Source organism: Ceratotherium simum, chromosome 5 (assembly GCF_057802395.1).
Source record: "Ceratotherium simum simum isolate JZ-2026a chromosome 5, ASM5780239v1, whole genome shotgun sequence".
NCBI classification, from domain to species: domain Eukaryota; kingdom Metazoa; phylum Chordata; class Mammalia; order Perissodactyla; family Rhinocerotidae; genus Ceratotherium; species Ceratotherium simum.
The window spans coordinates 67,159,768-67,175,434 of NC_141904.1; the positions used below are offsets into that span (position 1 = coordinate 67,159,768).

Below are 15,667 nucleotides of genomic sequence, written 5' to 3' on the forward strand. Positions count from 1 at the left end.
GTTATGCAACCAATCTCCAGCACTTTTTCATCTTTCAAAACTGAAACTCCGTACCGCCAGCAACAATTCTCCTTTTCTCCCTCTCCCCTAGGCCCTTGGCATCATCTTTCTACTTTCTATTTCTATGAATTTGACTACTCTAGGTACCTCATATCAGTGGAAACATACAGTGTCTTTTTGTGACTGGCTTATTTCTCTGAGCATAATGTCCTCAAGTTTCGTTCATGTTGTAGCATATGTTGGAATTTCCTTCCTTTTTAAGATGAATAATATTCCATTGTGTGTATATACCGCACTTTGTTTATTTATTCATCTGTTGAAGGATACTTGGGTTGCTTCCACAGTTTTGTTATTGTGAATAATGCTGCTATGAACATGGGTATACAAATATCTCTTTGAGACCCTGCTTTCAATTCTTTTGGATGTATATTCAGAAGTGAAATTGCTGGATCATATGGTATTTTATTTTTAATTTTTCAAAGAACCACCATACCATTTTCCATAACAGCTACGCCATTTGCCTTCCCACCAACAGTGAACAAGGGTTTCGATTTCTCTCTCTAATACTTATTATTTTCTGTCTTCTTTTTTTTTTTTTTTTTTGGTGAGGAAGATTGTCCCTGAGCTAACATCTGTGCCAATCCTCCTCCACGTTGTATGTGGGATACCACCACAGCATGGCTTGATGAGCAGTGTGTACGTCTGCACCCGGGATCTGAACCCGCGAATGCTGGACCGCCGAAGCAGAGAGCGCGAACTTAACCACTATACCACTGGGCCAGCTCTGGTCTTTTTTTTTAATATTAGCCATCCTAATGGATGTGAGGTGGTTTCTCACTGTGGTTTTGATTTGCATTTCTCTAATGATCAGGCATATTGAGCATCTTTTCATGTGCTTGTTGGCTGTTGGTCCACCTTCTCTGGAGAGTTTCTATTCAAGTCTTTTGCCCATTTTTTAACTGAGTTGTTTTTTTATTGTTGAATAGTAGGAGTTCTTTGTATATTCTGGATATTATCAGATATATGATTTATAGATATTTTCTCCCATTCTGTTGGTTGCCTTTTCACTCTGTTGATTGTGTCCTTTGATGCGCAATTTATAATTTTTCTGCAGTCCAATTTATCTATTTTTACTTTTGTTTCCTGTGCTTTTGGTGTCATATCCAAGAAATCATTGCCAAATCCAATGTCAAGAAGACTTTCCCCTATATGTTTTCTTCCAAGTTTTATATTTTTAGCTTATATGTTTAGGTCTGATCCATTTTGAGTTAATTTTTAAATATGGTTTAAGGTTAGGATAAAATTTCATTCTTTTGAATGTGGATATCCAGTTTTCACAACACTATTTGTTGAAAAGACTGTCCTTTTTGCACTGAATAATTTTGGCACCCTTTTCAAAAATCTTTTGACCATCTATGCAAGAGTTTATTTCTGGGCTTTCTATTCTATTCCACTGGTCTATGTGTCTGTCTTTATGCCAGCACCACACTGTTTAGATAACTGTAGCTTTGTAATAAATTTTGAAACCAGAAAGTGTGAGACCTCCAACTTTGTTCTTCTTTTTCAATATTGCTTTAGCTACTTGGGCCACCTTAATATGTGCAGTTTCTAGCAACCCTATATGGAAAATTTAGGTATACCACAGTTAGAGGACTATTAACCTAGGTTAAAAGAAGAGAAAAAAGGAGGTCCATGTGCAAATGTCAGGTAGGAGTTTTCAATCTATTTCTCCTTTAAGAGAACTATGAAATCCTTAACACTGGGGGAGTAGGAGAAGGGGGAGAATACTCAAGTGGCCCTTTTTGCCTGCAAGATTTTGCCACTCAGTTTTCATAGTAAGCCTCCATAGCCTTAACATTTGTGTCTAGGTCTGTTCACCCTAGTGAGGGTTAGTTACAGAGGTGATATGGCCTTGTTTTATCTGAGATAAGGTTCATAACCTTGGGATAAAGGAACATTTGAAGACACCCTTGTCCATTTTTATGTTTCTATGCAACAGAAATTTATTATGGGCCTACTCTTTTATGAAAATTCATGGAGGAAGCTTGCTTTTTCCATCAGTCTTTGGGGATCATTATTATAGAGCCTGTGGTAAGAGATATTCTTGGGAGACTTACTTCTCCTAAGAGAATGAAAAGGACTGTTTGAAGTACTAAAAGGATTAATACACTTTTCCCAAGTACCTGTCACCTTTAGGAATGAGAGGATGTGGCTCCATTTTTTATGGACAAATGCATAAAAGTTAGTTAAAGACCACTTAAGAATTTTATATGTAGCTTGAATTGAGAGCTAAACGGCAAAGTCAAATCCTGCATGGAGTCAATAGTCTCTTCTTTATCCCAGTAGCTTTCTGTTTTGTCTCAGCTAATCTCCATTACTGAGTTAGCAGTATTGAGATGACCAGTCAGGATGTAAATTTCTCCAAGTATTAATAAATAAAAGTATATTTTAGTTCCCTTGCTAATAATGTTTCCATGTAGGCTGAAAAATATTTTTATAATGTATTCCATCCTAATTATTCATAGGACATAATCGATTTAGAGTTTTCAAAATATTGTACATGAAAAAAATATATATTGTTCGCTAGATCTAGGTCCTCACATGAATGAACTCAGGACATTCTAGCTCAATAATTATGAAATGATAGAGAGGAAATGAGACTATTTCCCTGTTTTTAAAAAGCCTAGCAGAACTCATTATTCTGTGTCAGTGGATTTTTCACATATGCAAGCTTATTTTTGGTGTTCCAAGAAATCTGAAGTTCACTAACAAGGTTTTTGAAGAACACTCTTGAACTGAATGTACGGGCTGTAATTGAATAAGAACAGTGTGTGTTTGGAGTGCGAATGAACCAGCTGGGATACTAAGTTCTCCATGGTGTCCCTAATTCAATAATCATGTGTTTTCCAATTCTTCCAAAATGAGGCAGTGTTCATGGTTGAATGTGAAAATGCTAACATAAATGGACATCATAGTTTATTTTTTTAATATCTTACCTTTGTGATCTAGATAAGTTAAAATACAGCATACACTATGATTTCTAACAACAAATGACAATGAATTCAAAATGGAGTGTCTTTTCCTTCAGAAGTTTAAGTATGATTCTTGATATGAGCCTGAATTTTGCAGGGAGTCATCATTCAGAAGCATAGAGGGAAGATTATTGCAGTGTGTTTATATTGAGTCCTTTGTATCTATCAATAATACCAACTAATGTTTATAGAGCACTCAATATGTGCCAAGCACTCTACTAAGCCCTTAGGTATGTTATCACTCTATGTTCACATCTATCTCATAAGGTAGGTATTCTTTTTTGTCTCCCTTTTACAAAGATGGAAGCTAAGGTCCATGAATAAGTCAGATCTGGGATTCAAACTTCATTTCGTTTAACTCCAGAGTCAAATCTTGATGATGCTTCTACTATGTCTGGGCCTCTGATACAAATCTTCTTTATATTATTTAGTGCTGAGGCATTCTATATAATTTAACCTTACTAATGATTTTGAGGATTTCCCATTCGAGGATACAGCCAGTCTTTCATCTGCTCCATGGCGATGACACCAATACTGGGAGGGGTGATCCTTGTCATGTATAGATTTCATAATATTTATAAACACATTGGCCCAGAGGGGGTTCTGTCTTCTAAGCAATGTAGGTTATAAAATATTAAATAATCACGTATGTCCCAGGAGAAGTGCGGATTGGAAAAGAATCGTAAATGAGATGAAGATAATAGAATGAAAAGATTATATGGAGCTAAATATAATGTGCAGCTCAAGCAATCCACATGACAGGAACACTTATTCCTGTATAAGGAGAGAAAATGACTTAAATGTGAATTTAGGACCATGTTCTAATGAAAGTCAGCGTCCAGATAAACCTAGTCATTTGCCATTGGCATAGTTTATGCATTTATTGTAAAACGCGAAGACTGGAAAAAGGCAAGTTGCTTAAAATTCTGTAAGCGGAACTTGAAATAAATGAGAAATTTATTTATTTTTATATTAAAACTTCAGTTGTTCTTATTCACCATAACTTACCTCATGGCATTTATATATACGTATGTGTCTGTGTCTTTTCATGACTCATTGAAATTTCATGACTCATTGGGTAGTGGGGGCTGACCCGCTGGGAATAGCAGTAAAGAGAATAACAAGGTTTAGAACTTTCTCATTCAAAAATATTTCTGTAGATTCCTTCCTTCCTTGTTTCCTTCCTTCCTTTCCCACTCCAGATAGCTCTCACACAAGAGTTTCCTCTTGCCATAGGAAAATGTGTTTTATTTCTCTCCTTTGACAACCCTCCATCAAGCTCATTCTCAGGTTCACCTCCTTAGATGCTAAGATGAGTTTTGAATGCAGAAAAGTTTAAAAGGTAAGAGCTACTCACCTGACAGCAGAGTTGACGAGAAGCATACACAGAGTGGACTGCTGCCTTGAAGATGTCATTTAAAGGTTTGCCAAAGGCTCCACTTAGTTTAAATATTTCCCAGCGTGCCTGAGAGAGATGTTGTCTAAAAGGAAGAGATGGATGAAAGACATTGAAGAGGAAAATGAGGAGAATGGAACACAGTCATTTCCTCTTGCACAACTTGCCTTGGCCTAGAGAATCCTGCCTGAGGTAACACAGAAATTTCCCTATTGTGTGCCTGAGACAAAATGGTGGATAGTCATGTTTGCAGTGACCTCCAGGCCCGGTAAGACTTCTTCGTTTGTCTGAAATAGCAGACAGCCTGTTGTTGATGATAGTTTTAATTAAATGATTGAATCTATTTCATTCAGCTTGAGTTCATCTCTTCCCCATTAACACAGTGGCGTGGTCCGGAGTTGGTTTGACAACCAACTGGTTTAATGGTGTGTCTTCTGGAAATATTTCTAAATCCATGTAGTTGTTCACCTGAAATTTGGTTGTAGATTTAATAATAAAGAGTAATTATTTGTACCCATGCTCTGGGCTACTTTGCTTTCTTAACCAGCTGTGCTATGAGAATATTTACACCGCTTTAAAACTCTGATAAAGAACAAGACTTTTTTAAAAAATGTGTTTATTTGCTAGAAACTTTAGGAATCACTGTCCTGGAGCTCTCAGGTTTTGTCACGATTTCCTGTGTCAGATCACTGGACAAGTCAAGTGAAAGATGAGGGTCTGGAGTTCTTTTAATGTTGAAATCCTTGTGATATTTGCTGATCTGTGTTAATCACCACATATAGAGGTTTTTTTTTTTTAATAAGTTAATTTTGCCTTCAATTAATTAATTAAAATTTTAATTGTGCTTGTTGTAAGCTTCTCGACTCAGTGGTAATAGAGGTTTTATAATTAGTAGGGGCTAAAAAATGAGAGAAGCTTCTTTTTTTTTTTTCTTTCTGTTTCCACTGCTCTTAGCAGCTGATGCAGCCTGTGGTCATCCCGTACATTCTGAAACACTTCCTTGGGTAAGATTTCCTGTGGACTGGTCAATATGGGTGATATCTTTCCAGAGTCCACCTAGAGATATCCCTGTGTGGCCCGTAGGCATTCTTAGTGGGTTGGGATATCTATGAGACTGTGTACAAAATTACGTGTATATGTGCATTTGTGAGGGAAGCCTGTCCATAGTGTCATGAACTCATAAACGGAGCCATGACCCTCTAAATTAAAAGCATGGGCTCCTTCCATAGAGGGTATGTGGCAGTGGAAAAAATGACAGTAGCCAATGCTTTCCATGTTTGAGATACTGTGCTATAGAATTTACAAATATTATCTATACTTTAGGCACTGTTATAATGTCCATATCGCAGTTAAGGAAACCAATGCTTTGGAGAACTTGGGTGAGTCAGGATTTGAACCCAGGAAGTCTGAGTCTAGAGCCTGAGCTCCTAGCCCCTTTACTGAACAGGAATTTCGGGACCTGCTTTGTCACTACCCAGCTATGACATGTCACTACCCAGAAGAACAGACCATCTGCTCTCGCAGAACATATGTAAGTATGGGTAAGGGGATAAAGATAAGGGGTTTAGAGGTTAGGGTTGGGGTCTCAATGGATGAGCTCTGTATTTCCTTTCAGTTCTGGAATAGAAACAAACCAACCCTGCTTCCACCAGGCATTGACTGAGGCTCTTGTGATGTCTGAACACACTCGAACGTAAAGTAGAAATAGATATGAAAAGGATGCAGATGATTGTCATGAGGAGGAAATGCCCAGGTTTTCCATTGTCTTAGAGAGAGAGAATGAGGTGGTGAGTAGAGAATCTGGAATCTGACTGTGTGAGTTTCAGTCTTTGTCCCACATCTCATTAGCTGTTTCACACTTTTCATTTTATTTACTAAATGCTATACCAGAAACACGGCAAGAGTTGTCAAAATCTTCCTTGGCGAGCTCTCACGTCTTGCCTGGTTACTTCCATCTTTAGTCTCGGCAAGCATTTTGCTTTCCCCTGCAATCCTGAAGGAAAAAAAATGGTGAATTTGATGGGTCTCTTTCTTTTCAAAAAATATATATTTCTAAAGATAAAAATATTTTCCAGGTCAGCAAATATTCATTGATCTTCTGTTATGGGCCTGCCCCAGGCTGAAATAATGGATAAGGATGAACTATTTGATGCACACCTTGCAAGAGGGAGCTGATAGACCAGATGCATAGTCAAGACTACATCATGGGGCAATATTTGGGCACTAGGACGTTATAGGCCGAGGCACATCATGTTATATGAAGGCTCATTGGACCACACGCCTCACTTGCTGATGATAATAACACAACAGTCCTCCCAGCCTGACTTGAGAATGTAGAAGGCTCTTCAATGTGTGGTCATGTTCCTGCTTCATTATACAAGAGCAGTTTGCATTAATTCTTCAGTACAATAGGTTCATAATTTCGGCCTCTCTAAAGGGGAAAGATTTGAGTTTTAGAGCATTTAATCTGCAGAATCTGATGAATGCAGTGTTTTCAGATATTGATTTAGAATAATGATATTACTATCTAGCCTGAAAATATAAAATGTGTACAACAGGGCTTCAACAATTAATACGAGCTGAAAACTCATGAATGAGCTGTGTTAACTGACTTTTGACTGGACCAGACCACAAGCAAAATTCACCACTCAGAATTCTGAAGGTTCTGAGCAGATCTGTGACTCACTTGGTCACTAAAGAAGAGGAGGAGGTCTTTATAGATTAATTTTAAAAAGAGAATGAGTCTTATTTAGTGACTAATAAGAAAATGTTAATGCCATTGACAACGTATGAGAGAGAGAAAATGGATGAAGGGCAGAACATTTGAATTAAGCTATCTAAAAGAGAGAAAAATGGAAAGTGTTAAAGACCTCAGCTAGCTGCCACAATGGCTTTTGCTTAATGTCTCATTAGCTTTAAATCTGCTTTTAGTTGTAATGTAGAAAACACGAGCATAGGAGAAATGGACTTGGGAGAAAAGAAAAATGTCTGGAATTCAAGAAAAAGAGAAAGAGACATTAAGTGGGTCTTGAAGAACTGGGTTAATGGGTCTGAGTGGACCATGACATTTTCGTTGCTGCTGCTGCTACTGATAATGGTGATGGTAATGATAATGATAGTGGTGGTGGTGATGAAGGTAATAATGATGATGATGGTGCTGGTGGTGAAGATCAAGTGATGGTGGTGGTGATGACGGTGCTGCTGATGGTGGTGGTGATGGTGGTAATGATGGAGGTGGTGATGGTGGTGGTGATGGTGGTGATGTTGGTGGTGACAATGACAATGGTGATAATGATGGTAGTAGTCCTAGTGATGATGGTGGTTGTGCTGATGGAGGTGGTGGTGGTGGTGATGATGGTGATGGTGGTGGTGATGGTGACAATGACAATGGTGATGATGATGGTGGTAGTCCTAGTGATGATGGTGATTGTGCTGATGGAGGTGGTGATGGTGGTAATGATGGAGGTGGTGATGGAGGTGGTTATGGTGGTGGTGATGATGGTGATGGTGGTGGTGGTGGTAGCGCTGGATGGTGGTGACAATAATGACAGCAACTGTTCATGGTCCAGGCACTCTGCTTCTTGTTTAATCCTCATATTCACTCGCTGATGTAGGGTAGGTATCATTATCGTTATTATTATTCAGGTTTTAAAGCTGAAGAAACATGAGAGGTTACACAGTTAATAGTGGAGCCAAGACTCAGACTCAGACAGGCTGACTCCAGAGGCCAGACAATTAATTCCACATGGTCTTTATACTAATCTAACATCTTGTGTTCCAGTTTAAACTCATCAAAATCAGAGACCATCCAAATTCAATTCTAAGGAAGACCCTATATCCCACTACTAAGGGACTTAAGAGTGTAATGAATGGAAAACTGTGCTCAGATCCTGAAGTTAATGGCTAAGAGGCAGGGCTTCAATCACAACTTTATTAGCCAGGCAATAATTTAATTAAGTAGACAAGCAACTTGCAGGGGGACTGTGAATAAGACGATATTGTGTTTTAAAGGTCAAAACCTGGTTTCTTGTAGCTTTAACTAAGGCGAGAATAAGGTATGATTTGAAATCAGCAGCTTTATTTGTAGTCAGAGCAGACCCCCTCCACACATGTGCACACATGTCTCTCCTGATCGTCTGCCACATTCTCATGATCCGTCCCCCCTGTTCTCGTCCCCGCCTGATAGACCGTGGATACACACAATGAGGAGGAAATCTGTGGTACCTAGAGCAGAAGCCTGGTCTTGGGCTTCATTTAGACGTCAGGAGCTAAGTCCTTATCTCTCACTAGGATTCCAATTTCCTCATGTTACTCAGGTTCAGTGAGTTAATGCCAAACTTAGTGCTCTCAGAAAAAAAAAAAAAAAGAAAACCTTTTACTTAAAGCTGGATTCTAGAAACAGGTAGTCTCCCTAGTTTAAGTGAAAATGTGCCGCTTTTGTCCTTTGTCATTTAAGCCTGGACTTTGACACCAGAATAAATCATGCTAATCAAAGCTCTGAGAAGGGCGGAACTGTTCCTCGTCTTTTGGTAACCAACATCCCCCCAGGAGGTCATCACCCCCTGAAAATTACAAATACAATATTGTACAAAATAATAAGCAAGGTTAAACATTTAACAGGGGGTCCCAATGTGCCAGGAGCTGGGCTAAGTACTTGACGTGTATTTCCCTTTTTATCTTCATGACAAACCTAAGGATGGGTAGGGGGCATTGTTGTTATCTCTCTGGTGCAGATGAGTTAGCCAGGGCTCAGATAGGTTAGGAGACTTGCCTAACCTCACACACTTGGTAAGTGGTAAAGCCAGGATTTAAACCCCTTGACTGCCTTGCTCTACTTTCTGCTGCCACGTGTGGTTAGAATTAGAACAGCAGCCACACTAGCTTAACCACTGCTATATCTAACCCTGACCTTTAAAAAGAGCCATGTGGTATAATGGTTAGAAGGACCATGCTGGTTACACATCAGTTGGATGAACTTACGCAGGTTGCTCAACCTCTTCAAGCCCCAGTTTTCTCTTTGTTAACGGGGATCATAGTGGCTACTTTACATGTCTCTTGTGTGCATTAAGGGAGACTGCATTCCCAAGACGTCTTACCTAAGCATCCCTTTTCATTTCACTCTGTGACCTGTGCCTTCTGTTTTTGGTACCTAGGCAAGATGCTGGCTCCCTAACCTGGTAATTCTTCTCCAAAGCACTGATAATTATAAGTGTGCAATATATTTTCCCTGCTGGAAGATTTTGGACTTAGGAGGTAACCTAGTGTCTCAATAATAATCTTTTACATCTCTGTAATACAGTGTTTGCCAAACTGGACTCCATGGGAGTTGTAACCAGGTGATCCGAAAGGAAGAAATTTCTTCTTAAAATAAGTTTGAGAAATACAGTATACTGTTAGCAGCTACCATACACATTAACCCATTAAAGGCTCTGATAAGTCCTGTAATATAGAAACCTATACATGTATTTCCTGATGGTATGCTTATTTTCATATTTCTTTGAGCAAACAAGTTTCAGTTTGGGAAATATTGGCATGGAACATCAAAGGCTTTTACTTTATTGTCAATTAATTAATTTCTCACAACAACCCCACCAGGTAACCAGGGCAGACATTGCCCTGGGATGTAGAGCCCATTGTGCCTCCGTGAGATTAAAGTGTTGGCCTACAGCAAAGCATCCATTCATTTAGGAAGCTGAAGCTGGAAGCAAAACTACCTAAAATCTCTATCTTAAATTAGTTTTGAATATAATCCATATCTTTTAAATGATTTAATTCCAGAAATTTCAAGCACTTGAGCAGTTTGCTGTTGACAGTTGGAGCAGTGAAGCCTTTGGGCAAAAGGCACAAGTGGTTCTTTCTCCAAGATATAGGTCAAACCCTTTCATTTATTTCCATTTCTGCTGCTGCTATACCCATCAAAACCATGCAGGCCTCCTAACTAATCTCCCTAATTCTCTTCTTGTTCCATCGAATCCTGGTTTTCCAAAATACAATCGATAGCAGAGCATAGTGCTCTCTCTTGTAATCGTCTGAAACCTTCCCTTTTCTTAGAATAAAACCCCAAGTTTGTACCCCAGCTTACAAAGTTCTTCCTATCAAACTCCTGTCCACTTCAGCCTCCTCTCTCTCATCTCGATTTCCCTGTCCAGTCATATTTCTCTTCCTCAAGCACATCAAGCACTTTTCTGCCTCGGGGCCTTTGCACCTCTTTTAGTCTCTGCCTGAAAGCCTCTCTCCACACCAGATCTTTGTAAAGATGGTTCCTTCTTGTCCTGGATGTCTCAGCTCAATTCTTACTTTCCAATAAAACCCTCCCTGTCACCTCTCCAGGCCTTTTCTAGCCCATGCGTTGTCTTTTTCCTTCATAACACACTTATTTTCTTGTTCATTCATTGGTCGTCTTCTTTGTCATCTGCCTCTCCCAAATAAAAGGCAAGTCCCACGAAGGCAGGGACCTTTCCTGACTGTTCACCATTTCATCCTTAATACCTGCATATTGCATGGCTCATAGTGGACTTTTCATAAATATTTTAGGAAATCAATCCATGTGGAATGAATGAATTGGTGAATTATGCTCTCCCAAGTTGATTATATTTGCACTATATGTGACTGGCCACACACGTGACCTTTGAAACCATCATTAAGTGGTGGTTCTTTTTCTTACTCCTCAGTGACTCTGTTAGAGCTCCTTTTAGGAGATCCTGCATTCCTCCACGCTCTGGGTGATGTGTAATGTCGTCGCTCTATAATCAGCCCTGGACACACACACGTGTCACAAAAAGGAGAGTCAGGCCCTAAGGTGGCTAAGCTAGCCAATTAGTTGACCTCTGTTCTCCCTGGAGGAGAAGCACAGGTTAATTACCTTCAAGCCTCATCCCTCCTGCATCCTTCTTTTTATTTTTCTACTTCTCACCACCATGCTGCTGCCTGTCTTCAGTCTGCCGCGGTGCTTAGTTGTGCTGCTCCAAGGTAGATTAAGCAAACTTCTTAGCTGTTGGCTGTGAACTATTAGATCCTCAAAGAGTAAGTACGGGTCTTAGCTACTGAGCTGGTTGAGTTGGATGGTTTGTGAGTCCCGCTGCATGGGGCTGGGTGGCACAAAACCTTCAGCATTCAGCTCATGCCTTAGAATCACTGGAGCATCGTGGTTAGAATTCAGTTTTTAGAGCCCAAGAGCCTGGATGGAAATCCTGGCTCTGCCATTTACCAGATACGGACTAGGGTCTGTTACTTAGATTTTGTGCCTCAGTTTCTCCATGTGTGTAATAAGAATAATTATCGAACCTCCCTATCTGTTGAGAGGCAACATATGTAAAACATTTAACCCAGTAGCTGACATCTACAACGCACTCAAAATATGAGTTCGGAAATGGTAAACACTGACATTTCTTTGGATCATATATATTTCTGCTTCCCACTCACAGAAGCCGCTTTGTTCTCAATTTTGAAGAAGGTAGATCTCAAAGCAAACAATCAAATTGCCCTTATTTAACAAAAGCTTATTGAGTATTAGCCACTGTGCCAGCCAGCAGGGGTCAGAAAGGCAGAAGACATGGTCCTTGCCCTCAAAGATCTTAGAAACTAACTGAAGGGACATGATATTCATAAGAGAAAAGGATAGTTCTAAGATGCAAGTCATGAGAGTTGAGAGAAGGAATGAAAAAAGGTGGAGACATTTCTGACATCATAGTGGTAGGACTAGCCTCTTGGAGAGTGTGGGATTGGGGCTGGACCTCAGAACAGGGGTGGGAATTAGTAGGAATGACCAGCACAATGATGATAGCTGGAAGGGAAACCCTGGTTGACTGATTGGAGTTAAGGAAGAGCTAAAATGGTTGACCTTGTGGAATTGACTTCTGGTTGAGTCATACAACCAAGGCCACCAATATTGACTGATTGAATCCATCTCATGAAGCAGATGCTATGCCAAGCGTGTTAATGTATGACCTCATAGAATCTTCTCAACAACCAGATAAGGTTGTATTTTTGGAGTTCCCATTTACCAATGGGGAGACTGTGGCTTTAGAGAAGATTATATGGCTGTAGAGGGAAGCCTTCTAGAATGGCATGCGCAAAAGGGAAGAGTGATTATGCAAACTAGGCACTGGGGTGGTGGGGAATTTGGAGAATTCAACAACAAATAGATCTAATGGTCTGAAGGGGAACAAGGACACAGTGAGTTCTGTAGAGAAAGGAGGGGGTTAAATTAGGAGATCAACACTCAAGTTGCACTCAAATTCTTAATGGGATGAGTTTCTGTAAGGACCTCTGATGTGTGTGTGCGTATAAAAAGTTGTTTCTTTGCGAACTGTAATTTAAAGAGCCGCATACCTCCTTTGTTAGCCACTGTCATTTAGAGAGACAAATTTAATTCTGGGTTGTTTTCTTCAGGTTGAGGAACAGTTGGTTCTTGCTGTCCGTCAGTGTTAGCGGCCTGCTGAAATCTGTCCAGAACACGTTTTCTTATAAAGTATTCACATTAGATTTAGCTTTTAAAAAAATGACATCCAGAAAGTTAGACCTTCCCAGCACCACTTCTAAAATATCTACTGGTTTAAGTAAACAAGTAACGATAGACTTGGTGCTGTTTATCTGGAAAAGTTCTAGGTGTTGGGGGAGATATAAAAGGAGATCTAAGAGGTAGGGTTTCTAACCTCCAGGAGATCAGCGTCTTGTTGGAAAGAATAGGACATGAACCCTGATTCCTTTTTCTCTCTTATTCTGACAGTATATGCTTTAGTTGGGACCAGTTTTGGCTTTGTATAACAGAAACCCCAAATAATAGTGGCTTCAATAAGATATAAGGTAATTTTCTTTTATATAACTTGAAGCTTAGACTTGAAGAATCATTGTCTTCAGGTCTGTGAAGTTTCTTAGCATGTGATTTCTATCTTCTGAGTGGCTTCCTGATTATGACTTGTCGCTCCCCGTTCAGCCATCGGATCCGGGTGATCTAGACAGTAAGAACAAGGCAGGCGGAAAAGCAAAAAGGGTGCGTCAGCCAAAAAAACCTTTTAAAAAAGCTTTGCTGAAAGCCGACCACAAAGCCTCTGATTACATCTCACTAGGCACATGTGTCTGTGAGAGAGCCTGGCAAAGGCCCCTGTTTAGCTGGGCACGTTGCCACCTGTTAGTAAAGAGGAAGGGAGAATGAACTTCAGGTAATTGGCGAGCAATATCTGCCATAATATATTTCCAGGGTACTTACCTCCAGCCAAACAAAACCTATAATTTCTTCTCTGACGTTGTCCCAGTAGTCAGTAATGGGGCATGTGCTTTGCATGGCTGAGGTCCTGCATGTGGATTTTGGCATTTGCTGACGTCCAGGCAACAAGGAAGAAGGGCAGATTCTAAAGTTTACAAGACACAGGTTCAAACCCTCAGCTTGGCCGTAGTATGGAAGATAGACTTAGGCAAGTTGCTTAACCACTCTAAACCTCTATTTTCTTGTTTGTAAGAACCATTCCATAGAATTACTTTGAGGGCCAAATGTATTTATGAATATAAAAGATCTAGCCTTGTGCTTGGAACATAATAGATGCTTAAGACATGTCAGTGGTGTTTGTTGTATGCTCCAAGTTGGAAGCTGATTCTTTAGGGATTAGACCATTTGGGATTGCTGAAGAGCAGTTTATTTAAAGTCTTTTTGAATCACAATCACTGTTTCCTCATTCCTTTCAATCTATCAAGATTTTTCTTTCCATTTTACATATAAACATCCATAGGTATGATTACAGATGTATGTTTCACACACATTTGGGATGTGTGTGTGTATCTCATGTGCACATTAGTATATTTCCTTTCATTAAAATCTGGGCAGTTATACTGAAGTCTAATAAAAGAACCTAAATTTGCTTACATAGTCTTTAAATAATTTTCAACCAGCAGAGAAAAAGATTGGACTTCAAAAAGATGAACTTGTATATATTCCTCTGATTTTGGCTGATGCCTCTTTTCAGGAATGTATAACTAGGGCAGCACATGATGGACCTGTGTTTTTTCCACGCTGGGTAAGGTTAGGAGTCAGAATTCTACAATTTTATCCCACTGTAGGAAAAGCCAGTACCTTGGAACCCTATTTAGGAGGGGAAAAGGCTTTAAACAAAAGATTGCAATTAGGGTTCTATTAAATATGACACTGCGTACACGCTTTTGAAATGTGTTTTGATTTAAATCCAAATAGTCAGGACGCAGCTCTTCTGTAAAGCAAGGCACACCCACAGAAGGACAGAGCCTTTTCTGGAGACCAGTGGAATCGTGTTGTATTTAAAGTAGTGGGGGCAGAATTATGAGCACTCTGGGGCTGCTGCAGCATTTCTGCTGACAAGTTGCACGTCACTTTTCTGTAGTGACTATTCTTTACCTGGAACAGCTTCTCCATGGCAACCCCTTTCACGGGGTGCATTCGTTACTTCTCTCTTTTTAAAATGAACACATTGAGAAGGAAATGGAATATATATGTTTTGAGTCTCTAAATGGAGAAAGGGAGGGAGCAACAGACACTAGGGAAAGAGTAGAGGATTTTGTTTTCTTTTTCCTTTTGTTCTTTTTTCCTTTGTGAGGAAGATCAGCCCTGAGCTAACATCCATGCTAATCCTCCTCTTTTTTTGCTGAGGAAGACTGACTCTGAGCTAACATCTATTGCCAATCCTCCTCCTTTTTTTTTTCCTCAAAGCCCCAGTAGATAGTTGTACATCCTTCTAGTTGCACATCCTTCTAGTTGCTGTATGTGGGACGTGGCCTCAGTATGGCCGAAGAAGTGGTACGTCGGTGCGCACCCGGGATCCGAACCCGGGCCGCCAGCAGCGGAGCGCGCGCACTTTACCGCTAAGCCACGGAGCCAGCCCTCTTTTTCTTAATTTGCCTCCTCCTTGGATGGATATGGGTCAAAAAGAAATGATTAAAAATCACCTGGTACATTGGATTCTCTCTTCCATCAGTGAACATCCTGATGAGATATGGTTGGATCAATTAATTTGTATCTCAGTTTATACCAAGTTTTGGCTCGGTGACTTGTTATAGTTTCAAAGGATACTTCAGTGTCCTTTTCACCTGTTTATTAATGATGTCATCAGCCACTCAGGCCTGGAGGATTTGGCTGAGGGGAAAATCTCAGAATAGTGTTTTCTAGGGTGTAAGTTTTCGAAGGAGAAGAGTGAAAGCACCAGAATAATTTTTCCATTATGTTAAAGGAACATTGTTTTCTAAACTCTTTTCTCAAGGTCTAGAGATAGGAGTA

General features: G+C 39.9%; 1 protein-coding gene across 5 annotated transcripts in view; it reads left to right on the forward strand.

Moving 5' to 3' along the window:
• The window catches only part of TAFA1 (TAFA chemokine like family member 1), a 485,854-nt gene that overhangs the window by 108,569 nt on the left and 361,618 nt on the right, over positions 1-15,667 (forward strand). The window lies entirely within an intron of this gene.